Genomic DNA, 20,921 nt, shown 5'->3' with positions numbered 1-20,921 from the left:
TGCATTTTGTTATGCAGATACAAACTAACACGCTTTCTGTTGGACAAGCGGAGAAGTGTTTCCTTTTCAAACAAACAATGACGCATACCTGATATATATATATTTGGTCACCCAGAACCTGTGGTTGAAATTTTACATTCCAATTATAGGGGCCAGTTTTGCATAAAAGGACTACTCTTTACTTCCAACAAAGTAGGACTTCTTTTTATCAGCCATGGAGGAATTTGGGGCTGAGTTTTCACCTGATCAAGATGGGAATGTGTACCTGCTTGTGAGCAGAGTGCCACCTAGCAGGAAAAGCAAATGCGCATAGTTCAGCAAAAATCTGAGACGGAAGCACAGATGGCAATGAGAAAATGTGAATTAAACGTGGTGAGCAGAAGGGAATAGAAATGTTTTTAGTCAATTGCCAAGGCCGACCAGACTTTATTTGGCAGACTATTCCAGATTTTATTAATATTCATGTGAATTTGAATAAATATGAAAGCTATTTATGGTGATTTTCACACCCTGATGCTGTTGAATATCATATTTTGTGCGTGTTAACTTTCCTATGTAGAATACACTGTAGATGTTGGAAATGTAACAGTCTATTGTTGTTTATTTGGAAAAAAGTGCATCGGCCGGGACTCGAACCCGGGCCTACCGCGTGGCAGGCGAGAATTCTACCACTGAACCACCGATGCCTCATGTATTTGGAGTAATTCTACGTGAGATGCATGCATACTAATCTTCTTTCAGTCGCGTGCAAGTGAGACTTCTCTGTGTACATTCGGCTCCTGACTTTCCCATTTTTAATTTATGATGTTGCTTATTTGGATAAAAGTACATTTTCCAGGAATCCATCCCAGCGCTCCCACGTGGCAGTCCAGAATTCTACCTCTGATTCACCTCTACCACATACCACTCGAATGTTAAAGTGAGATGCACGAATGGTATTATTTTTCCATCGTGCAAAATTGCGTTTTCTCTGTGTATTTAGAACCTGACTTTATACTTTTTTCATGTGGCCTAAACGTTAGCTGGTGCATATGCATATGCAGTGGCTCAGAACCAAGTGAATCAGGGCCGGCGCTAGGGGCGTGTTGGGCTGTGCCCTGCACCACCAAATGTCCTTTTTGGCTCATCCAGGTTTACTATCATTTGTGACATAGTGGTGCACACAACCGCTCGGTAGTCCCCAAAATCCCAGAGGAGCTGGAGCTAGGCCTGCAAGTGAACGATTATTTATTTTGCTGATTATTTGAGTACTTTATACTGTTGGCACAGCACTCTGCATTTGTTATGCAGGTACAAACTAACACGCTATCTGTTGGACAAGCGGACAAGTGTTTCCTTTTCAAACAAACAATGACGCATACTGATATATATTTGGTCACCCAGAACCTGTGGTTGAAATTTTACATTCCAATTATAGGGGCCAGTTTTGCATAAAAGGACTACTCTTGACTTCCAACAAAGTAGGACTTCTTTTTATCAGCCATGGAGGAATTTTGGGCTGAGTTTTCACCTGATCAAGATGGAAATGTGTACCTGATTGTGAGCAGAGTGCCACCTAGCAGGAAAAGCTAATGCGCCAAGTTCAGCAAAAATCTGAGTCGGAAGCACAGATGGCAATGAGAAAATGTGAATTAAACGTGGAGAGCTGAAGGGAATAGAAATGTTTTTAGTCAATTGCCAAGGCCGACCAGACTTTATTTGGCAGACTATTCCAGATGATATGAATATTCATGTGAATTTGAATAAATATGAAAGCTATTTATGGTGATTTGCACACCCTGATACTGTTGAATAGCATATTTTGTGCGTGTTAACTTTCCTATGTGGAATACACTGTAGATGTTGGAAATGTAACAGTCTAATGATGTTTATTTGGATAAAAGTGCATCGGCCGGGAATCGAACCCGGGCCTACCGCGTGGCAGGCGAGAATTCTACCACTGAACCACCGATGCCTCATGTATTTGGAGTAAATCTACGTGAGATGCATGCATACTAATCTTCTTTCAGTCGCGTGCAAGTGAGACTTCTCTGTGAACATTCGGCTCCTGACTTTCCCATTTTTAATTTATGATGTTGCTTATCTGGATAAAAGTACATTTTCCAGGAATCCATCCCAGCGCTCCCACGTGGCAGTCCAGAATTCTACCTCTGATTCACCTCTACCACATACCACTCGAATGTTAAAGTGAGATGCACGAATGGTATTATTTTTCCATCGTGCAAAATTGCGTTTTCTCTGTGTATTTAGAACCTGACTTTTTACTTTTTTCATGTGGCCAAAACGTTAGCTGGTGCATATGCATATGCAGTGGCTCAGAACCAAGTGAATCAGGGCCGGCGCTAGGGGCGTGCTGGGCTGTGCCCTGCACCACCAAATGTCCTTTTTGGCTCATCCAGGTTTACTATCATTTGTGACATAGTGGCGCACACAACCGCTCGGTAGTCCCCAAAATCCCAGAGGAGCTGGAGCTAGGCCTGCAAGTGAACGATTATTTATTTTGCTGATTATTTGAGTACTTTATACTGTTGGCACAGCACTCTGCATTTGTTATGCAGGTACAAACTAACACGCTTTCTGTTGGACAAGCGGAGAAGTGTTTCCTTTTCAAACAAACAATGATGCATACCTGATATATATTTGGTCACCCAGAACCTGTGGTTGAAATTTTACATTCCAATTATATGGGCCAGTTTTGCATAAAAGGACTACTCTTGACTTCCAACAAAGTAGGACTTCTTTTTATCAGCCATGGAGGAATTTTGGGCTGAGTTTTCACCTGATCAAGATGGAAATGTGTACCTGATTGTGAGCAGAGTGCCACCTAGCAGGAAAAGCTAATGCGCCAAGTTCAGCAAAAATCTGAGTCGGAAGCACAGATGGCAATGAGAAAATGTGAATTAAACGTGGAGAGCTGAAGGGAATAGAAATGTTTTTAGTCAATTGCCAAGGCCGACCAGACTTTATTTGGCAGACTATTCCAGATGATATGAATATTCATGTGAATTTGAATAAATATGAAAGCTATTTATGGTGATTTGCACACCCTGATACTGTTGAATAGCATATTTTGTGCGTGTTAACTTTCCTCTGTGGAATACACTGTAGATGTTGGAAGTGTAACAGTCTATTATTGTTTATTTGTATAAAAGTGCATCGGCCGGGAATCGAACCCGGGCCTCCCGCGTGGCAGGCGAGAATTCTACCACTGAACCACCGATGCCTCATGTGGCTGGTGTGATTCTACCTGAGATGCATGCATACTAATCTTCCTTCAGTCGCGTGCAAGTGAGACTTCTCTGTGAACATTTGGCTCCTAACTTTCCCATTTTTCATGAATATCAGAAGATGATGATGGAGTTAATTTATTATTTGCAAGTTAATGGGATGTTGATAAAAATATTTATTCACCTGTTATAAAGATTACGTAGAACGGTTTTCCGCAAGATAAATTATTCGACACCACTCGTCTCCAATACTAGTTATTGAACTTCGTTGATAAAATAACTGCGACCTGATTTTCGCTGCTGAAAGTGACCTCACCGTGTTTGTTGCTTCAAGTATACAAGGAAAAGTATTGGATGCGATGAATATTCTTTATTCACATGGAAACTCATTTTCTTGAAACCACTACACGTGCATTTTAATCGTTTATGATGTTGCTTCTCTGGATAAAAGTGCATTGGCCAGGAATCCATCCCAGCGCTCCCACGTGGCAGTCCAGAATTCTACAACTGAATGATCTCTACCACATACCACTCGAATGTTTACAGTAAGATGCATGAATACTATTCTTTTTTCCATTGTGCAAATTTGCGTTTTCTCTGTGTGAATTTAGAACCTGACTTTTTACTTTTTGCATCACGATCTGCAGATGATGGTGGGTTTTTTTACTCGATTCGCTACAAATTTACAGTCTATTGTTGTTTATTTTGATAAAAGTGCATTGGCCAGCAATCGAACCTGGGCATCCCACGTGGCAGGCGAGAATTCTACCACTGAACCACCGATGCCTCATGTGTTTGGCGTGATTCTACGTGAGATGCATGCATACTAATCTTCTTTCAGTCTCGTGCAAGTGAGACTTCTCTGTGTACATTCGGCTCCTGACTTTCCCATTTTTAATTTATGATGTTGCTTATCTGGATAAAAGTACATTTTCCAGGAATCCATCCCAGCGCTCCCACGTGGCAGTCCAGAATTCTACCTCTGATTCACCTCTACCACATACCACTCGAATGTTAAAGTGAGATGCACGAATGGTATTATTTTTCCATCGTGAAAAATTGCGTTTTCTCTGTGTATTTAGAACCTGACTTTTTACTTTTTTCATGTGGCCAAAACGTTAGCTGGTGCATATGCATATGCAGTGGCTCAGAACCAAGTGAATCAGGGCCGGCGCTAGGGGCGTGCTGGGCTGTGCCCTGCACCACCAAATGTCCTTTTTGGCTCATCCAGGTTTACTATCATTTGTGACATAGTGGCGCACACAACCGCTCGGTAGTCCCCAAAATCCCAGAGGAGCTGGAGCTAGGCCTGCAAGTGAACGATTATTTATTTTGCTGATTATTTGAGTACTTTATACTGTTGGCACAGCACTCTGCATTTGTTATGCAGGTACAAACTAACACGCTTTCTGTTGGACAAGCGGAGAAGTGTTTCCTTTTCAAACAAGGCAGACCTGATATATATTTGGTCACCCAGAACCTGTGGTTGAAATTTTACATTCCAATTATAGGGGCCAGTTTTGCATAAAAGGACTACTCTTGACTTCCAACAAAGTAGGACTTCTTTTTATCAGCCATGGAGGAATTTTGGGCTGAGTTTTCACCTGATCAAGATGGAAATGTGTACCTGATTGTGAGCAGAGTGCCACCTAGCAGGAAAAGCTAATGCGCCAAGTTCAGCAAAAATCTGAGTCGGAAGCACAGATGGCAATGAGAAAATGTGAATTAAACGTGGAGAGCTGAAGGGAATAGAAATGTTTTTAGTCAATTGCCAAGGCCGACCAGACTTTATTTGGCAGACTATTCCAGATGATATGAATATTCATGTGAATTTGAATAAATATGAAAGCTATTTATGGTGATTTGCACACCCTGATACTGTTGAATAGCATATTTTGTGCGTGTTAACTTTCCTCTGTGGAATACACTGTAGATGTTGGAAGTGTAACAGTCTATTATTGTGTATTTGGATAAAAGTGCATCGGCCGGGAATCGAACCCGGGCCTCCCGCGTGGCAGGCGAGAATTCTACCACTGAACCACCGATGCCTCATGTGGCTGGTGTGATTCTACCTGAGATGCATGCATACTAATCTTCCTTCAGTCGCGTGCAAGTGAGACTTCTCTGTGAACATTTGGCTCCTAACTTTCCCATTTTTCATGAATATCAGAAGATGATGATGGAGTTAATTTATTATTTGCAAGTTAATGGGATGTTGATAAAAATATTTATTCACCTGTTATAAAGATTACGTAGAACGGTTTTCCGCAAGATAAATTATTCGACACCACTCGTCTCCAATACTAGTTATTGAACTTCGTTGATAAAATAACTGCGACCTGATTTTCGCTGCTGAAAGTGACCTCACCGTGTTTGTTGCTTCAAGTATACAAGGAAAAGTATTGGATGCGATGAATATTCTTTATTCACATGGAAACTCATTTTCTTGAAACCACTACACGTGCATTTTAATCGTTTATGATGTTGCTTCTCTGGATAAAAGTGCATTGGCCAGGAATCCATCCCAGCGCTCCCACGTGGCAGTCCAGAATTCTACAACTGAATGATCTCTACCACATACCACTCGAATGTTTACAGTAAGATGCATGAATACTATTCTTTTTTCCATTGTGCAAATTTGCGTTTTCTCTGTGTGAATTTAGAACCTGACTTTTTACTTTTTGCATCACGATCTGCAGATGATGGTGGGTTTTTTTACTCGATTCGCTACAAATTTACAGTCTATTGTTGTTTATTTTGATAAAAGTGCATTGGCCAGCAATCGAACCTGGGCATCCCACGTGGCAGGCGAGAATTCTACCACTGAACCACCGATGCCTCATGTGTTTGGCGTGATTCTACGTGAGATGCATGCATACTAATCTTCTTTCAGTCTCGTGCAAGTGAGACTTCTCTGTGTACATTCGGCTCCTGACTTTCCCATTTTTAATTTATGATGTTGCTTATCAGAATCAGAATCAGAAAGGGTTTTATTCGCCATGTAAGTTCACACCGACACGGAATTTACTTTGGCAGGATGGTGCATACATTCAACATATAGGAATCTAAAATCTTAAATAAGTTTTAAACAAGTCTTACTATAATAAGGGTTAAAAGTCTAACACTAAGGGGCTGAAGTATATAAAATTAAATAAATATCGAATATAAAATAGCTTTAAGATATAATTTAAAAATACAAATAGGGAAACATAGTTAATATCAGCAACGTGTCGTTATGTAGATCAAATGTTAAAAACAGTGTTAGCCCTTGGCCTTGTTTAACAGGCCAGCAGCAGATGGGAAGAAACTGTTTTTATGGCGTGAGGTTTTGGTCCTGATGGACCGAAGCCTTCTGCCGGAGGGGAGTAGCTGAAACAGAGAGTGTCCAGGGTGGGAGAAATCGGCCATAATCTTCCTCGCTCGCCTCATAGACCTTGTCGTGTGCAGGTCCTCGAGGGTCGGTAGATTGCAGGCAATTACCTTCTCAGCAGTGTGGATGATACGCTGCAGTCTGCTCTTGTCCTTGGCAGTGGCAGCAGCGTACCAGACGGTTATGGAGGAGGTGAGGATGGATTCAATGATCGCTGTATAGAATTGCACCATCATTGTCTTTGGCAGGTTGAATTTCTTCAGCTGCCGTAGAAAGTACATCCTCTGTTGAGTTTTCTTGGTGAGGGAGCTGATGTTCAATTCCCACTTGAGGTCCCGGGAGAGAATAGTGCCCAGGAAGCGGAAGGACTCTACAATTTTTACTGGGGAGTCTAACAGGGTGATGGGGGTGAGTGGTGCTGTATTCTTCCTGAAGTCCACAACCATCTCAACTGTCTTTAGAGCATTTAGCTCTAAGTTGTTCTGGCTACACCAGGTCACCAGATTGTCAGCTTCCCACCTATAGTCAGACTCATCCCCACCAGAGATCAGCCCAATGAGGGTGGTGTCATCCGCAAACTTCAATAGTTTGACGGACAGATGATTGGAGGTGCAGCTGTTGGTATACAGGGAGAAGAGCAGAGGGGAAAGGACGCAGCCCTGAGGAGTTCCGGTGCTGATGGACCTGGAGCCAGAGACTTGTGTTCCCAGCTTAACGCACTGCTTCCTGTCAGACAGGAAGTCTGTGATCCATTTACAGGTGGTGTATGGCACGTTCAGCTGGAAGAGCTTGTCCTGAAGCAGGGCAGGGATGATGGTGTTGAAGGCAGAGCTGAAGTCCACAAACAGGATCCTGGCGTAGGATGCTGGGGCGTCCAGATGCTGTAGGGTGAAGTGGAGGGCCATGTTAACTGCATCGTCCACAGACCTGTTGGCTCTGTAGGCAAACTGAAGGGGGTCCAGGAGAGGGTCTGTGATGGCTTTGAGGTGTGCCAGGACCAGGCGCTCAAAAGACTTCATTACCACAGATGTAAGGGCGACCGGTCTGTAATCATTTAGTCCTGTTGGCCTTAGCTTTTTGGGCACAGGGATGATGGTGGAGGACTTGAGACAGGCTGGTACATGGCATGTCTCCAGGGAGGTGTTAAAGATGTTGGTGAACACCGGAGACAGCTGGTCAGCGCAGTGCCTGAGGGTGGCTGGAGAGACAGAGTCCGGCCCGGCTGCTTTGCGTGGATTCTGCCTCTTGAAAAGTCTATTAACTTCTTCCTCCTGAAAGGAGATAGTCGTCTCTGTAGTATTGGTGGGGGATGGGGCCTCTTGGGTTGGAAGGGGTGGTTCAGGACAGTCCAATTGTCTTTCAAATCTACAGTAGAACTCGTTCAGGTCGTTGGCTAGGCGGGAGTCGTTAGTGGTGTGGGGGGCTCTGGGTTTGTAGTTGGTGATCTGCCTGAGCCCTCTCCAGACAGAAGCAGCGTCGTTTGTAGAGAACTGGTGTTTTAGTCTCTCTGAGTACAGTCGTTTAGCCTCTCTCACCGCTTTGCTAAACCTGTTCTTCGACTCCTTGAATCTGTCTCTATCTCCACTCCTAAACGCTTCCTCCTTCTCCAACCTCAACCTTCTGAGCTTTGCTGAGAACCAGGGCTTATTGTTGTTAAAGTTCACCCTGGTACGTGTTGGGATACAGCAGTCCTCACAGAAGCTGATGTAGGACGTCACAGCCTCTGTGAGTTCATCCAGACTATTGGTAGCAGTCGTGAACATATCCCAGTCAGTACAGTCTAAGCACGCCCGCAAATCTTCCACAGCCTCACTGGTCCACTGTTTAGATGTCCTCACAGCAGGTTTACAGAGTTTTAGTTTCTGCCTGTATGCAGGAATCAGGTGGACCATGGCATGGTCAGAGTGTCCTAGTGCTGCTCGGGGGACGGCATGGTAGGCTCTACTGACTGTAGTGTAGCAGTGATCCAGAGTGTTCCCTTCTCTGGTTGGGCATTTAATGAATTGTATGTATTTGGGGAGTTCGTGGCTGAGATTACCTTTGTTAAAGTCGCCAAGTACGATAACCAACGAATCTGGATTTGCTCGCTCCACACTCAGAATCTGATCGGCGAGCATGCGTTGGGCTTCTTTAACCTGAGGACAAGGCGGCAAATAAACTCCGACCAAAATGAGCGACGCGAACTCGCGAGGCGAGTAAAACGGTTTACAGGTTATAAAAATTGATTCAAGGAGTGGAGAACAATGTTGCAGAATCACTGTGACATCTACACACCAGCCACTGTTAATGTAAAAACAAATACCACCGCCTTTCGTCTTGCCGGAGAGTGCTATGTCACGATCCGATCTTACAAGATGGAATCCTGCTAGTTGTAGCGAAGTGTCCGGAATCAAATCACACAGCCATGTTTCCGTGAAGCACAATGCAGAAGCTGAAAGAAAGTCTTTGTTTTTTACCATCAGTAGCTGAAGTTCATCCATTTTGTTGTACAGTGAACGTACGTTGGAGAGGAAAAAGCTCGGAAGCACTGTTCGGATCCCGCGTCTGCGTAGCCGTACTAGAGCCCCCGACCGTTTACCCCTTGGGCGGCGTTTCGTTGCTTGAGCAAAGCCTAGCGCGGCATTGACTAGAATGCCTACTAATTCTGCCGCTGGAAGCAGAAAAGTAGGAATTAAATCCACAGGAGTTGTTTCCCTGATATTTAAAAGTTCGTCTCTTGTTAGAGAACTCCGAAAATCTTGGCAAAACACTGAATTGACAGACAAAACAAGACAAAACAGGGCGCACCGACCGGCTGAGGCTACCATCATCAGCGCCATCTTCGCACCAGCACGGGTGTGCTGAACAGCAGGACTCTCTCACCAGCACTGGTGTGTTGAACAGTAGGCCCCTCTCACCAGCATGGGAGTGGTGAACAGCAGGCCCCTCTCACCAACACGGGTGTGATGAACAGTAGGCCTCTCTCACCAGCATGGGAGTGAACAGCAGGCCCCTCTCACCAACACGGGGGTGATGAACAGCACGCCCCTCACACCAGCACGGGTGTGATGAATAGTAGGCCTCTCTCACCAGCACGGGTGTGATGAACAGCAGGCCCCTCTCACCAGCACGGGTGTGTTGAACAGCAGGCCCCTCTCACCAGCACGGGTGTGTTGAACAGCAGGCCCCTCTCACCAGCACGGGTGTGTTGAACAGCAGGCCCCTCTCACCAGCACGGGTGTGCTGAACAGTAGGCCCCTCTCACCAGAACGGGTCTGTTGAACAGCAGGCCCCTCTCACCAGCACGGGTGTGCTGAACAGTAGGCCCCTCAACACGGGTGTGCTGAACAGCAGGCCTCTCTCACCAACACGGGTGTGCTGAACAGTAGGCCCCTCAACAGCAGGCCCCTCTCACCAGCACGGGTGTGCTGAACAGCAGGCCCCTCAACACGGGTGTGCTGAACAGCAGGCCTCTCTCACCAGCACCGGTGTGCTGAACAGCAGGCCCCTCTCACCAACACGGATGTGATGAACAGCAGGCCCCTCTCACCAGCACGGGTGTGCTGAACAGCAGGCCCCTCAACACGTGTGAGCTGAACAGCAGGCCTCTCTCACCAGCACGGGTGTGCTGAACAGCAGGCCCCTCTCACCAGCACGGGTGTGCTGAAAAGCAGGCCCCTCTCACCAGCACGGGTGTGTTGAACAGCAGGCCTCTCTCACCAGCAAGGGTGTACTGAACAGCAGGCCCCTCAACACGGGTGTACTGAACAGCAGGCCTCTCTCACCAGCACGGGTGTGATGAACAGCAGGCCCCAAAACAGCAGGCCTCTCTCACCAGCACGGGTGTGATGAACAGCAGGCCTCTCTCACCAGCACGAGTGTGTTGAACAGCAAGCCCCTCTCAAGACAAAACAAGACAAAACTGGACAAAACAGGGCACACCAACCGGCCGAGGCTGCCATCATCGGCGCCATCTTGATTGATCCGGATAAAAGTACATTTTCCAGGAATCCATCCCAGCGCTCCCACGTGGCAGTCCAGAATTCTACCTCTGATTCACCTCTACCACATACCACTCGAATGTTAAAGTGAGATGCACGAATGGTATTATTTTTCCATCGTGCAAAATTGCGTTTTCTCTGTGTATTTAGAACCTGACTTTTTACTTTTTTCATGTGGCCAAAACGTTAGCTGGTGCATATGCATATGCAGTGGCTCAGAACCAAGTGAATCAGGGCCGGCGCTAGGGGCGTGCTGGGCTGTGCCCTGCACCACCAAATGTCCTTTTTGGCTGATCCAGGTTTACTATCATTTGTGACATAGTGGCGCACACAACCGCTCGGTATTCCCCAAAATCCCAGAGGAGCTGGAGCTAGGCCTGCAAGTGAACGATTATTTATTTTGCTGATTATTTGAGTACTTTATACTGTTGGCACAGCACTCTGCATTTGTTATGCAGGTACAAACTAACACGCTTTCTGTTGGACAAGCGGAGAAGTGTTTCCTTTTCAAACAAGGCAGACCTGATATATATTTGGTCACCCAGAACCTGTGGTTGAAATTTTACATTCCAATTATAGGGGCCAGTTTTGCATAAAAGGACTACTCTTGACTTCCAACAAAGTAGGACTTCTTTTTATCAGCCATGGAGGAATTTTGGGCTGAGTTTTCACCTGATCAAGATGGAAATGTGTACCTGATTGTGAGCAGAGTGCCACCTAGCAGGAAAAGCTAATGCGCCAAGTTCAGCAAAAATCTGAGTCGGAAGCACAGATGGCAATGAGAAAATGTGAATTAAACGTGGAGAGCTGAAGGGAATAGAAATGTTTTTAGTCAATTGCCAAGGCCGACCAGACTTTATTTGGCAGACTATTCCAGATGATATGAATATTCATGTGAATTTGAATAAATATGAAAGCTATTTATGGTGATTTGCACACCCTGATACTGTTGAATAGCATATTTTGTGCGTGTTAACTTTCCTCTGTGGAATACACTGTAGATGTTGGAAGTGTAACAGTCTATTGTTGTTTATTTGGATAAAAGTGCATCGGCCGGGAATCGAACCCGGGCCTCCCGCGTGGCAGGCGAGAATTCTACCACTGAACCACCGATGCCTCATGTGGCTGGTGTGATTCTACCTGAGATGCATGCATACTAATCTTCCTTCAGTCGCGTGCAAGTGAGACTTCTCTGTGAACATTTGGCTCCTAACTTTCCCATTTTTCATGAATATCAGAAGATGATGATGGAGTTAATTTATTATTTGCAAGTTAATGGGATGTTGATAAAAATATTTATTCACCTGTTATAAAGATTACGTAGAACGGTTTTACGCAAGATAAATTATTCGACACCACTCGTCTCCAATACTAGTTATTGAACTTCGTTGATAAAATAACTGCGACCTGATTTTCGCTGCTGAAAGTGACCTCACCGTGTTTGTTGCTGCAAGTATACAAGGAAAAGTATGCGATGAATATTCTTGATTCACATGGAAACTCATTTTCTTGAAACCACTACAGGTGCATTTTAATCGTTTATGATGTTGCTTTTCTGGATGAAAGTGCATTTGCCAGGAAGCCATCCCAGCGCTCCCACGTGGCAGTCCAGAATTCTACCACTGAATGATCTCTACCACATACCACTCGAATGTTTAAAGTAAGCTGCATGAATACTATTATTTTTTCCATTGTGCAAATTTGCGTTTTCTCTGTGTGAATTTAGAACCTGACTTTTTACTATCTTCTTCACGATCTGCAGATGATGGTGTTTTTTTTTACTCGATTCGCTACAAATTTACAGTCTATTGTTTTTTATTTGGATAAAAGTGCATCGGCCGGGAATCGAACCCGGGCCTCCCGCGTGGCAGGCGAGAATTCTACCACTGAACCACCGATGCCTCATGGTACTGGTGTGATTCTACGTGAGATGCATGCATACTAATCTTCTTTCAGTTGCGTGCAAGTGAGACTTCTCTGTGAACATTCGGCTCCTAACTTTCCCATTTTTCATGCATATCAGAAGATGATGATGGAGTTAATTGATTATTTGCAAGTTAATGGGATGTTGTAAAAAATATTTCTTCAACTGTTATAAAGATTACGTAGAACGGTTTTCCGCAAGATAAATTATTCGACACCACTCGTCTCCAATACTAGTTATTGAACTTCGTTGATAAAATAACTGCGACCTGATTTTCGCTGCTGAAAGTGACCTCACCGTGTTTGTTGCTGCAAGTATACAAGGAAAAGTATCGGATGCGATGAATATTCTTTATTCACATGGAAACTCATTTTCTTGAAACCACTACACGTGCATTTTAATCGTTTATGATGTCGCTTCTCTGGATAAAAGTGCATTGGCCAAGAAGCCATCCCAGCGCTCCCACGTGGCAGTCCAGAATTCTACCACTGAATGATCTCTACCACATACCACTGGAATGTTTAAAGTAAGATGCATAAATACTATTCTTTTTTCCATCGTGCAAATTTGCGTTTTCTCTGTGTGTATTTAGAACCTGACTTTTTACTTTTTTCATCACGAGCTGCAGATGATGGTGGGTTTTTTGCTCGATTCGCTACAAATTTACAGTCTATTGTTGTTTATTTGGATAAAAGTGCATCGGCCGGGAATCGAACCCGGGCCTCCCGCGTGGCAGGCGAGAATTCTACCACTGAACCACCGATGCCTCATGTGTGTGGAGTGATTCTACGTGAGATGCATGCATACTAATCTCTCTTTCAGTCGCGTGCAAGTGAGACTTCTCTGTGAACATTCGGCTCCTAACTTTCCCATTTTTCATGCATATCAGAAGATGATGATGGAGTTAATTGATTATTTGCAAGTTAATAGGATGTTGTAAAAAATATTTCTTCAACTGTTATAAAGATTACGTAGAACGGCTTTCCACAAGATAAATTATTCGACACCACTCGTCTCCAATACAAGTTATTGAACTTCGTTGATAAAATAACTGCGACCTGATTTTCGCTGCTGAAAGTGACCTCACCGTGTTTGTTGCTGCAAGTATACAAGGAAAAGTATCGGATGCGATGAATATTCTTTATTCACATGGAAACTCATTTTCTTGAAACCACTACACGTGCATTTTAATCGTTTATGATGTTGCTTCTCTGGATAAAAGTGCATTGGCCAGGAAGCCATCCCAGCGCTCCCACGTGGCAGTCCAGAATTCTACCACTGAATGATCTCTACCACATACCACTGGAATGTTTAAAGTAAGATGCATAAACACTATTCTTTTTTCCATCGTGCAAATTTGCGTTTTCTCTGTGTGTATTTAGAACCTGACTTTTTACTTTTTTCATCACGAGCTGCAGATGATGGTGGGTTTTTTGCTCGATTCGCTACAAATTTACAGTCTATTGTTGTTTATTTGGATAAAAGTGCATCGGCCGGGAATCGAACCCGGGCCTCCCGCGTGGCAGGCGAGAATTCTACCACTGAACCACCGATGCCTCATGTTATTGTAGTGATTCTACGTGAGATACATGCATACTAATCTTCTTTCAGTCGCGTGCAAATGAGACTTCTCCGTGTACATTCGGCTTCTGACTTTCCCATTTTTAATTTATGATGTTGCTTATCTGGATAAAAGTACATTTGCCAGGAATCCATCTCAGCGCTCCCACGTGGCAGTCCAGAATTCTACCACTGATACACCTCTACCACATACCACTCGAATGTTTAAAGTGAGATGCATGAATGGTATTATTTTTTCCATCGTGCAAAATTGCGTTTTCTCTGTGTATTTAGAACCTGACTTTTTACTTTTTTCATGTGGCCAAAACGTTAGCTGGTGCATATGCATATGCAGTGGCTCAGAAACAAGTGAATCAGGGCCGGCGCTAGGGGCGTGCTGGGCTGTGCCCTGCACCACCAAATGTCCTTTTTGGCTCATCCAGGTTTACTATCATTTGTGACATAGTGGCGCACACAACCGCTCGGTAGTCCCCAAAATCCCAGAGGAGCTGGAGCTAGGCCTCCAAGTGAACGATTATTTATTTTGCTGATTATTTGAGTACTTTATACTGTTGGAACAGCACTCTGCATTTTGTTATGCAGATACAAACTAACACGCTTTCTGTTGGACAGGCGTAGAAGTGTTTCCTTTTCAAACAATCAATGAGGCAGACCTGATATATATATTTGGTAACCCAGAACCTGTGGTTGAAATTTTACATTCCATTTATAGGGGCCAGTTTTGCATAAAAGGACTCCTCTTGACTTCCAACAAAGTAGGACTTCTTTTTATCAGCGATGGAGGAATTTTGGGCTGAGTTTACACCTGATCAAGATGGGAATGTGTACCTGATTGGGAGCAGAGTGCCACCTAGCAGGAAAAGCAAATGTGCCAAGTTCAGCAAAAATCTGAGACGGAAGCACAGATGGCAATGAGAAAATGTGAATTAAACGTGGAGAGCAGAAGGGAATAGAAATGTTTTTCGTCAATTGCCAAGGCCGACCAGACTTTATTTGGCAGACTATTCCAGATGATATGAATATTCATGTGAATTTGAATAAATATGAAAGCTATTTATGGTGATTTGCACACACTGATACTGTTGAATAGCATATTTTGTGCGTGTTAACTTTCCTATGTGGAATACACTGTAGATGTTGGAAGTGTAACAGTCTATTGTTGTTTATTTGGATAAAAGTGCATCGGCCGGGAATCGAACCCGGGCCTCCCGCGTGGCAGGCGAGAATTCTACCACTGAACCACCGATGCCTCATGTGTGTGGAGTGATTCTACGTGAGATGCATGCATACTAATCTTCTTTCAGTTGCGTGCAAGTGAGACTTCTCTGTGAACATTCGGCTCCTAACTTTCCCATTTTTCATGCATATCAGAAGATGATGATGGAGTTAATTGATTATTTGCAAGTTAATGGGATGTTGTAAAAAATATTTCTTCAACTGTTATAAAGATTACGTAGAACGGTTTTTCCGCAAGATAAATTATTCGACACCACTCGTCTCCAATACTAGTTAATGAACTTCGTTGATAAAATAACTGCGACCTGATTTTCGCTGCTGAAAGTGACCTCACCGTGTTTGTTGCTGCAAGTATACAAGGAAAAGTATCGGATGCGATGAATATTCTTTATTCACATGGAAACTCATTTTCTTGAAACCACTACACGTGCATTTTAATCGTTTATGATGTCGCTTCTCTGGATAAAAGTGCATTGGCCAGGAAGCCATCCCAGCGCTCCCACGTGGCAGTCCAGAATTCTACCACTGAATGATCTCTACCACATACCACTGGAATGTTTAAAGTAAGATGCATAAACACTATTCTTTTTTCCATCGTGCAAATTTGCGTTTTCTCTGTGTGTATTTAGAACCTGACTTTTTACTTTTTTCATCACGAGCTGCAGATGATGGTGGGTTTTTTGCTCGATTCGCTACAAATTTACAGTCTATTGTTGTTTATTTGGATAAAAGTGCATCGGCCGGGAATCGAACCCGGGCCTCCCGCGTGGCAGGCGAGAATTCTACCACTGAACCACCGATGCCTCATGTTATTGTAGTGATTCTACGTGAGATACATGCATACTAATCTTCTTTCAGTCGCGTGCAAATGTGACTTCTCCGTGTACATTCGGCTCCTGACTTTCCCATTTTTAATTTATGATGTTGCTTATCTGGATAAAAGTACATTTGCCAGGAATCCATCTCAGCGCTCCCACGTGGCAGTCCAGAATTCTACCACTGATACACCTCTACCACATACCACTCGAATGTTTAAAGTGAGATGCATGAATGGTATTATTTTTTCCATCGTGCAAAATTGCGTTTTCTCTGTGTATTTAGAACCTGACTTTTTACTTTTTTCATGTGGCCAAAACGTTAGCTGGTGCATATGCATATGCAGTGGCTCAGAAACAAGTGAATCAGGGCCGGCGCTAGGGGCGTGCTGGGCTGTGCCCTGCACCACCAAATGTCCTTTTTGGCTCATCCAGGTTTACTATCATTTGTGACATAGTGGCGCACACAACCGCTCGGTAGTCCCCAAAATCCCAGAGGAGCTGGAGCTAGGCCTCCAAGTGAACGATTATTTATTTTGCTGATTATTTGAGTACTTTATACTGTTGGAACAGCACTCTGCATTTTGTTATGCAGATACAAACTAACACGCTTTCTGTTGGACAGGCGTAGAAGTGTTTCCTTTTCAAACAATCAATGAGGCAGACCTGATATATATATTTGGTAACCCAGAACCTGTGGTTGAAATTTTACATTCCATTTATAGGGGCCAGTTTTGCATAAAAGGACTCCTCTTGACTTCCAACAAAGTAGGACTTCTTTTTATCAGCGATGGAGGAATTTTGGGCTGAGTTTACACCTGATCAAGATGGGAATGTGTACCTGATTGGGAGCAGAGTGCCACCTAGCAGGAAAAGCAAATGTGCCAAGTTCAGCAAAAATCTGAGACGGAAGCACAGATGGCAATGAGAAAATGTGAATTAAACGTGGAGAGCAGAAGGGAATAGAAATGTTTTTCGTCAATTGCCAAGGCCGACCAGACTTTATTTGGCAGACTATTCCAGATGATATGAATATTCATGTGAATTTGAATAAATATGAAAGCTATTTATGGTGATTTGCACACACTGATACTGTTGAATAGCATATTTTGTGCGTGTTAACTTTCCTATGTGGAATACACTGTAGATGTTGGAAGTGTAACAGTCTATTGTTGTTTATTTGGATAAAAGTGCATCGGCCGGGAATCGAACCCGGGCCTCCCGCGTGGCAGGCGAGAATTCTACCACTGAACCACCGATGCCTCATGTGTGTGGAGTGATTCTACGTGAGATGCATGCATACTAATCTTCTTTCAGTTGCGTGCAAGTGAGACTTCTCTGTGAACATTCGGCTCCTAACTTTCCCATTTTTCATGCATATCAGAAGATGATGATGGAGTTAATTGATTATTTGCAAGTTAATAGGATGTTGTAAAAAATATTTCTTCAACTGTTATAAAGATTACGTAGAACGGCTTTCCACAAGATAAATTATTCGACACCACTCGTCTCCAATACAAGTTATTGAACTTCGTTGATAAAATAACTGCGACCTGATTTTCGCTGCTGAAAGTGACCTCACCGTGTTTGTTGCTGCAAGTATACAAGGAAAAGTATCGGATGCGATGAATATTCTTTATTCACATGGAAACTCATTTTCTTGAAACCACTACACGTGCATTTTAATCGTTTATGATGTTGCTTCTCTGGATAAAAGTGCATTGGCCAGGAAGCCATCCCAGCGCTCCCACGTGGCAGTCCAGAATTCTACCACTGAATGATCTCTACCACATACCACTGGAATGTTTAAAGTAAGATGCATAAACACTATTCTTTTTTCCATCGTGCAAATTTGCGTTTTCTCTGTGTGTATTTAGAACCTGACTTTTTACTTTTTTCATCACGAGCTGCAGATGATGGTGGGTTTTTTGCTCGATTCGCTACAAATTTACAGTCTATTGTTGTTTATTTGGATAAAAGTGCATCGGCCGGGAATCGAACCCGGGCCTCCCGCGTGGCAGGCGAGAATTCTACCACTGAACCACCGATGCCTCATGTGTGTGGAGTGATTCTACGTGAGATGCATGCATACTAATCTTCTTTCAGTCGCGTGCAAGTGAGACTTCTCTGTGAACATTCGGCTCCTAACTTTCCCATTTTTCATGCATATCAGAAGATGATGATGGAGTTAATTGATTATTTGCAAGTTAATAGGATGTTGTAAAAAATATTTCTTCAACTGTTATAAAGATTACGTAGAACGGCTTTCCACAAGATAAATTATTCGACACCACTCGTCTCCAATACAAGTTATTGAACTTCGTTGATAAAATAACTGCGACCTGATTTTCGCTGCTGAAAGTGACCTCACCGTGTTTGTTGCTGCAAGTATACAAGGAAAAGTATCGGATGCGATGAATATTCTTTATTCACATGGAAACTCATTTTCTTGAAACCACTACACGTGCATTTTAATCGTTTATGATGTTGCTTCTCTGGATAAAAGTGCATTGGCCAGGAAGCCATCCCAGCGCTCCCACGTGGCAGTCCAGAATTCTACCACTGAATGATCTCTACCACATACCACTGGAATGTTTAAAGTAAGATGCATAAACACTATTCTTTTTTCCATCGTGCAAATTTGCGTTTTCTCTGTGTGTATTTAGAACCTGACTTTTTACTTTTTTCATCACGAGCTGCAGATGATGGTGGGTTTTTTGCTCGATTCGCTACAAATTTACAGTCTATTGTTGTTTATTTGGATAAAAGTGCATCGGCCGGGAATCGAACCCGGGCCTCCCGCGTGGCAGGCGAGAATTCTACCACTGAACCACCGATGCCTCATGTTATTGTAGTGATTCTACGTGAGATACATGCATACTAATCTTCTTTCAGTCGCGTGCAAATGAGACTTCTCCGTGTACATTCGGCTTCTGACTTTCCCATTTTTAATTTATGATGTTGCTTATCTGGATAAAAGTACATTTGCCAGGAATCCATCTCAGCGCTCCCACGTGGCAGTCCAGAATTCTACCACTGATACACCTCTACCACATACCACTCGAATGTTTAAAGTGAGATGCATGAATGGTATTATTTTTTCCATCGTGCAAAATTGCGTTTTCTCTGTGTATTTAGAACCTGACTTTTTACTTTTTTCATGTGGCCAAAACGTTAGCTGGTGCATATGCATATGCAGTGGCTCAGAAACAAGTGAATCAGGGCCGGCGCTAGGGGCGTGCTGGGCTGTGCCCTGCACCACCAAATGTCCTTTTTGGCTCATCCAGGTTTACTATCATTTGTGACATAGTGGCGCACACAACCGCTCGGTAGTCCCCAAAATCCCAGAGGAGCTGGAGCTAGGCCTCCAAGTGAACGATTATTTATTTTGCTGATTATTTGAGTACTTTATACTGTTGGAACAGCACTCTGCATTTTGTTATGCAGATACAAACTAACACGCTTTCTGTTGGACAGGCGTAGAAGTGTTTCCTTTTCAAACAATCAATGAGGCAGACCTGATATATATATTTGGTAACCCAGAACCTGTGGTTGAAATTTTACATTCCATTTATAGGGGCCAGTTTTGCATAAAAGGACTCCTCTTGACTTCCAACAAAGTAGGACTTCTTTTTATCAGCGATGGAGGAATTTTGGGCTGAGTTTACACCTGATCAAGATGGGAATGTGTACCTGATTGGGAGCAGAGTGCCACCTAGCAGGAAAAGCAAATGTGCCAAGTTCAGCAAAAATCTGAGACGGAAGCACAGATGGCAATGAGAAAATGTGAATTAAACGTGGAGAGCAGAAGGGAATAGAAATGTTTTTCGTCAATTGCCAAGGCCGACCAGACTTTATTTGGCAGACTATTCCAGATGATATGAATATTCATGTGAATTTGAATAAATATGAAAGCTATTTATGGTGATTTGCACACACTGATACTGTTGAATAGCATATTTTGTGCGTGTTAACTTTCCTATGTGGAATACACTGTAGATGTTGGAAGTGTAACAGTCTATTGTTGTTTATTTGGATAAAAGTGCATCGGCCGGGAATCGAACCCGGGCCTCCCGCGTGGCAGGCGAGAATTCTACCACTGAACCACCGATGCCTCATGTGTGTGGAGTGATTCTACGTGAGATGCATGCATACTAATCTTCTTTCAGTTGCGTGCAAGTGAGACTTCTCTGTGAACATTCGGCTCCTAACTTTCCCATTTTTCATGCATATCAGAAGATGATGATGGAGTTAATTGATTATTTGCAAGTTAATAGGATGTTGTAAAAAATATTTCTTCAACTGTTATAAAGATTACGTAGAACGGCTTTCCACAAGATAAATTATTCGACACCACTCGTCTCCAATACAAGTTATTGAACTTCGTTGATAAAATAACTGCGACCTGATTTTCGCTGCTGAAAGTGACCTCACCGTGTTTGTTGCTGCAAGTATACAAGGAAAAGTATCGGATGCGATGAATATTCTTTATTCACATGGAAACTCATTTTCTTGAAACCACTACACGTGCATTTTAATCGTTTATGATGTTGCTTCTCTGGATAAAAGTGCATTGGCCAGGAAGCCATCCCAGCGCTCCCACGTGGCAGTCCAGAATTCTACCACTGAATGATCTCTACCACATACCACTGGAATGTTTAAAGTAAGATGCATAAACACTATTCTTTTTTCCATCGTGCAAATTTGCGTTTTCTCTGTGTGTATTTAGAACCTGACTTTTTACTTTTTTCATCACGAGCTGCAGATGATGGTGGGTTTTTTGCTCGA

General features: G+C 43.4%; 14 non-coding genes across 14 annotated transcripts; all 14 read right to left on the bottom strand.

Moving 5' to 3' along the window:
• Positions 1-615: 615 nt before the first annotated feature.
• Positions 616-686, bottom strand: TRNAG-GCC (transfer RNA glycine (anticodon GCC)). The gene has a single exon. It is a non-coding gene; the product is annotated as a tRNA-Gly (tRNA).
• Positions 687-1,883: 1,197 nt separating this feature from the next.
• Positions 1,884-1,954, bottom strand: TRNAG-GCC (transfer RNA glycine (anticodon GCC)). The gene has a single exon. It is a non-coding gene; the product is annotated as a tRNA-Gly (tRNA).
• Positions 1,955-3,152: 1,198 nt separating this feature from the next.
• Positions 3,153-3,223, bottom strand: TRNAG-GCC (transfer RNA glycine (anticodon GCC)). The gene has a single exon. It is a non-coding gene; the product is annotated as a tRNA-Gly (tRNA).
• Positions 3,224-5,204: 1,981 nt separating this feature from the next.
• On the bottom strand, positions 5,205-5,275 carry TRNAG-GCC (transfer RNA glycine (anticodon GCC)). The gene has a single exon. It is a non-coding gene; the product is annotated as a tRNA-Gly (tRNA).
• A 6,347-nt stretch (positions 5,276-11,622) lies between these two features.
• On the bottom strand, positions 11,623-11,693 carry TRNAG-GCC (transfer RNA glycine (anticodon GCC)). The gene has a single exon. It is a non-coding gene; the product is annotated as a tRNA-Gly (tRNA).
• A 714-nt stretch (positions 11,694-12,407) lies between these two features.
• On the bottom strand, positions 12,408-12,478 carry TRNAG-GCC (transfer RNA glycine (anticodon GCC)). The gene has a single exon. It is a non-coding gene; the product is annotated as a tRNA-Gly (tRNA).
• A 718-nt stretch (positions 12,479-13,196) lies between these two features.
• TRNAG-GCC (transfer RNA glycine (anticodon GCC)) lies at positions 13,197-13,267 on the bottom strand. Its single transcript has one exon. It is a non-coding gene; the product is annotated as a tRNA-Gly (tRNA).
• A 719-nt stretch (positions 13,268-13,986) lies between these two features.
• Positions 13,987-14,057, bottom strand: TRNAG-GCC (transfer RNA glycine (anticodon GCC)). The gene has a single exon. It is a non-coding gene; the product is annotated as a tRNA-Gly (tRNA).
• A 1,203-nt stretch (positions 14,058-15,260) lies between these two features.
• Positions 15,261-15,331, bottom strand: TRNAG-GCC (transfer RNA glycine (anticodon GCC)). Its single transcript has one exon. It is a non-coding gene; the product is annotated as a tRNA-Gly (tRNA).
• A 719-nt stretch (positions 15,332-16,050) lies between these two features.
• TRNAG-GCC (transfer RNA glycine (anticodon GCC)) lies at positions 16,051-16,121 on the bottom strand. Its single transcript has one exon. It is a non-coding gene; the product is annotated as a tRNA-Gly (tRNA).
• A 1,203-nt stretch (positions 16,122-17,324) lies between these two features.
• On the bottom strand, positions 17,325-17,395 carry TRNAG-GCC (transfer RNA glycine (anticodon GCC)). The gene has a single exon. It is a non-coding gene; the product is annotated as a tRNA-Gly (tRNA).
• A 718-nt stretch (positions 17,396-18,113) lies between these two features.
• Positions 18,114-18,184, bottom strand: TRNAG-GCC (transfer RNA glycine (anticodon GCC)). Its single transcript has one exon. It is a non-coding gene; the product is annotated as a tRNA-Gly (tRNA).
• Positions 18,185-18,902: 718 nt separating this feature from the next.
• Positions 18,903-18,973, bottom strand: TRNAG-GCC (transfer RNA glycine (anticodon GCC)). Its single transcript has one exon. It is a non-coding gene; the product is annotated as a tRNA-Gly (tRNA).
• Positions 18,974-20,176: 1,203 nt separating this feature from the next.
• TRNAG-GCC (transfer RNA glycine (anticodon GCC)) lies at positions 20,177-20,247 on the bottom strand. Its single transcript has one exon. It is a non-coding gene; the product is annotated as a tRNA-Gly (tRNA).
• Between the last annotated feature and the right edge of the window lie 674 nt (positions 20,248-20,921).

The sequence above is a fragment of the Petromyzon marinus genome, chromosome 12, assembly GCF_048934315.1.
Source record: "Petromyzon marinus isolate PM22_M1 ecotype Great Lakes invasive population chromosome 12, UKy_Petmar_22M1.pri1.0, whole genome shotgun sequence".
Classification (NCBI taxonomy): Eukaryota; Metazoa; Chordata; class Hyperoartia; order Petromyzontiformes; family Petromyzontidae; genus Petromyzon; species Petromyzon marinus.
Note: the sequence above shows the minus strand (reverse complement) of the source record. Positions and strands in the feature narration are given on the sequence as shown.